We start from the raw sequence: 4015 nt of genomic DNA on the forward strand, positions 1-4015 counted from the left end.
AGTCAACTTTGATAAAAGGTTGGACTAAGTTCTTATGGATATCTGTGTGGAAGGAGTGCAATGGAAGAGAGACTCCAAAGGCAAGCCGATTCAACTGAGAAGGCTTGACCTCAAGCCTATGGCTAGAGGATGGTTAGAGTTCATCCAACGCTCTATCATTCTTACTAGAAACCGATCTGAAGTTACTGTGGACCGGGCTATCATGATCCATAGTATCATGATTGGAGAGGAAGTAGAAGTTCATGAGATCATATCTCTAGAACTATATAAAGTAGCTGACAAGCCCTCCACTTTGTCAAGGTTAGCCTTTCCTCATCTCATCTGTTACCTATGCAATTCAGCTGGAGTTGTCATAGAGGAAGACATCCTCATTGAAGGGGACAAGCTCATCACTAAGAAGAGGATGGAGCAAACAAGAGAGCGCACTCATGGACCTCAACAAAAGCATGAGAAAGTTCCTCATCAAGAAATTCTTGAGATGCCTCAAGGGATATATTTTCCTCCACACAACTATTGGGAGCAACTCAACACCTCTTTAGGAGATTTGAGTTCTAACATGGAGCAACTAAGGATGGAGCACCAAGAGCACTCCATTATCCTCAATAAAATCAGAGAGGACCAAAAGGCCATGAGAGAGGAGCAACAAAGGCAAGGAAGAGACATAGAGGAGCTCAAGCACTCCATAGGATCTTCAAGAGGAAGAACTAGCCGTCGACACTAAGGTGGACCCATTCTTTAATTTCCTTGTTCTTATTTTTCTGTTTTTCGGTTTTATGCTTTATGTTTTGTCTATGTTTGTGTCTTCATTACATGATCATTAGTGTTTAGTGTCTATGTCTTAAACCTATGAATGATTCCATGAATCTCTCACCTCTCTTAAATAAAAAAAAAAAATTATTTGCAAAAGAACAAGAAGTGCATAATTTCGAAATTTATCTTGAAATTAGTTTAATTATTTTGATCTGGTGAAAATACTTTTTGTTTTCTGAATGAATGCTTGAACAATGCATATTTTTGATAGTGAAGTTTATGAATGTTAAAACAGTTGGCTCTTGAAAGAATAATAAAAAAAGAGAAATGTTATTGATAATCTGAAAAATCATAAAATTGATTCTTGAAGCAAGAAAAAGCAGTGAAAAACACAAAGCTTGCGAAAACAATTTGGCAAAAAATAAAAAAAAGAAAGAAAAAAAGAAAAAGCAAGCAGAAAAAGCCAATAGCTCTTTAAACCAAAAAGCAAGAGCAAAAAGCCAGTAACCCTTTAAACTAAAAGGCAAGGGTAAAGACGATCCAAGGCTTTGAGCATTAATGGATAGGAGGGCCCAAAGGAATAAAATCCTGGCCTAAGCGGCTAAATCAAGCTGTCCCTAACCATGTGCTTGTGGCGTGAAGGTGTTAAGTGAAAAGCTTGAGACTGAGCGGTTAAAGTCGTGGTCCAAAGTAAAAAGAGTGTGCTTAAGAACTCTGGGCACCTCTAACTGGGGACTCTAGCAAAGCTGAGTCACAATCTGAAAAGGTTCACCCAGTTATGTGTCTGTGGCACTTATGTATCCGGTGGTAATACTGGAAAACAAAATGCTTAGGGTCACAGCCAAGACTCATAAAGTAGCTGTGTTCAAGAATCAACATACTAAACTAGGAGAATCAATAACACTATCTGAATTCTAAGTTCCTATGGATGCCAATCATTCTGAACTTCAAAGGATAAAGTGAGATGCCAAAACTATTCAGAAGCAAAAAGCTACTAACCCCGCTCATCTAATTGAAACTAATCTTCATTGATATTTTTGAAATTTATTGTATATTCTCTACTTTTTATCCTATTTTATTTTTAGTTTCTTGGGGAAGAGCAACAATTTAAGTTTGGTGCTGTGATGAGCGGATAATTTATACCCTTTTTGGCATTGTTTTTACATAGTTTTTAGCATGTTTTAGTTACTTTTTATTATATTTTTATTAGTTTTTATGCAAAAATCACATTTCTTGACTTTACTATGAGTTTGTGTTTTTCTGTGATTTCAGGTATTTTCTGGCTGAAATTGAGGGATCTGAGCAAAAGTCTGATTCAGAGGCTGAGAAATGACTGCAGATGCTGTTGGATTCTGACCCTCTTGCACTCGAAGTGGATTTTCTGGAGCTATAGAAGCCAAATTAGTGCGCTCTCAATTACGTTGGAAAGTAGACATCCAGGGCTTTCCAGCAATATATAAGAGTTCATACTTTGCCCGAGATTTGATGGCCCAAACTAGCGTTCAAACGCCCATCAGAGACCCTTTTCTGGTGTAAAACGCCAGAACTGGCACCAGAACTGGAGTTAAACACCCAAACTGGCATCCAAGCTGGCGTTTAACTCTAGAAATGGCTTGTGCACGTGTAAAGCTCAATGCTCAACCCAAGCACACACCAAGTGGGCCCCAGAAGTGGATTTCTGCACTATCTGCACTTAGTTACTTATTTTTTGTAATCCCTAGTAACTAGTTTAGTATAAAAAGCACTTTTTACTATTGTATTCGTATCTACCTTTGGAAGCTTATGCCATATTTCACGTTTGGATGCTGGCCATATGGCCATGCCTAGACCTTTTTCTCTTATGTATTTTCTACGGTGGAGTTTCTACACCTCATAGATTAAGGTACGGAGCTCTGCTGTTCTTCATGAATTAATGTAAGTACTATTGTTTCTCTTTCAATTCATGCTTACTTCTTCTCCAAGATATAATCTCTTACTTAATTCAGTTAAATCAGAATGAAGGGGTGACACGTGACAATCACCCACTATCTTCGTTACTCGCTTAGCCAAGATCTGCGTGCCTGACAACCACAATCGGTCTACATGATGTTCAACGTAGTCATTGGACGACAGCTAGAGTATATTCTCTTGGGTCTCTAATACACGGACTGAGTCCATAAGATTAGAACCTTCGTGGTATAGGCTAGAACCAATTGGCAGCATTCCTGAGATCTGGAAACTCTAAACCTTGTCTGTGGTATTCCGAGTAGGATTCGGGAAGGGATGACTGTGACAAGCTTCAAACTCGCGAATGTTGGGCGCAGTGACAATGTGCAAAAGGATAGAGAGATCCTATTCCGATGCTAGTGAGAACCGACAGATGATTAGCCGTGCGGTAGCTGTACCTGGTATTTTTCATCCGAGACGAGAAATCCGACAGTTGATTAGCCGTGCAGAAACCGTACCTGGTATTTTTCATCCGAGAGGATCATACAACTTGCCATGTAAGGAAGCGCGCATGATTGGATGATGACAATAGGAAAGCAGAGGTTCAGAAGCAACAAAGCATCTCCAAACGCTTATCTGAAATTCCCACCAATGAATTACATAAGTATCTTTATTTTATTTTATGTTTTAATTATCAAAACCTCATAACCATTTGAATCCGCCTGACTAAGATTTATAGGATGACCATAGCTTGCTTCAAGCCAACAATCTCCGTGGGATCGACCCTTACTCACGTAAGGTATTACTTGGACGACCCAGTGCACTTGCTAGTTAGTTGTGCGGAGTTGTGAAAAGTGTAATCACAATTTCGTGCACCAGTGCTCCCTTTAATGTAGGTGTAATTCTTCCAAGACTTTAAACTCTGTTGTGATCTTTTCACTCTTCTCTCAATTTGGGTTCTCTCTCTTTGTTGCTCTAATGAGATTCAACTTTCCTTTTATACCTTAGTCAGACCCACAGTTAGGGTTCTTCCTGAGTCAATTTCTTGAATTTTGGACTTTCAGAAATCATCCCTTCTCTTTCTTCAATTAGCCCCCAAAATTAGGGATTCCAAATCTGGTTCTTTGTTTGACCGAGGAGTGTAGAGCAGCAAAGATGAGATTGCTTAGTGATAGTCTCAAATCCAAACCCTTAAAAATTTTCTTTGACCCCAAGTAACATTGTAGGCCATTGATTTACAGCAGGGATAAGTAGAAACCATTTTCTTCTTTTAACCCAAATTGGTATTGTAGAAAGTTGGAGAAGAAGTGAAGAAATTAACTTGCATGCAAATAGAAAT

This window comes from Arachis ipaensis, chromosome B5 (genome assembly GCF_059453495.1).
Source record: "Arachis ipaensis isolate K30076 ecotype BB chromosome B5, ASM5945349v1, whole genome shotgun sequence".
In the NCBI taxonomy this organism is placed as follows: Eukaryota; Viridiplantae; Streptophyta; class Magnoliopsida; order Fabales; family Fabaceae; genus Arachis; species Arachis ipaensis.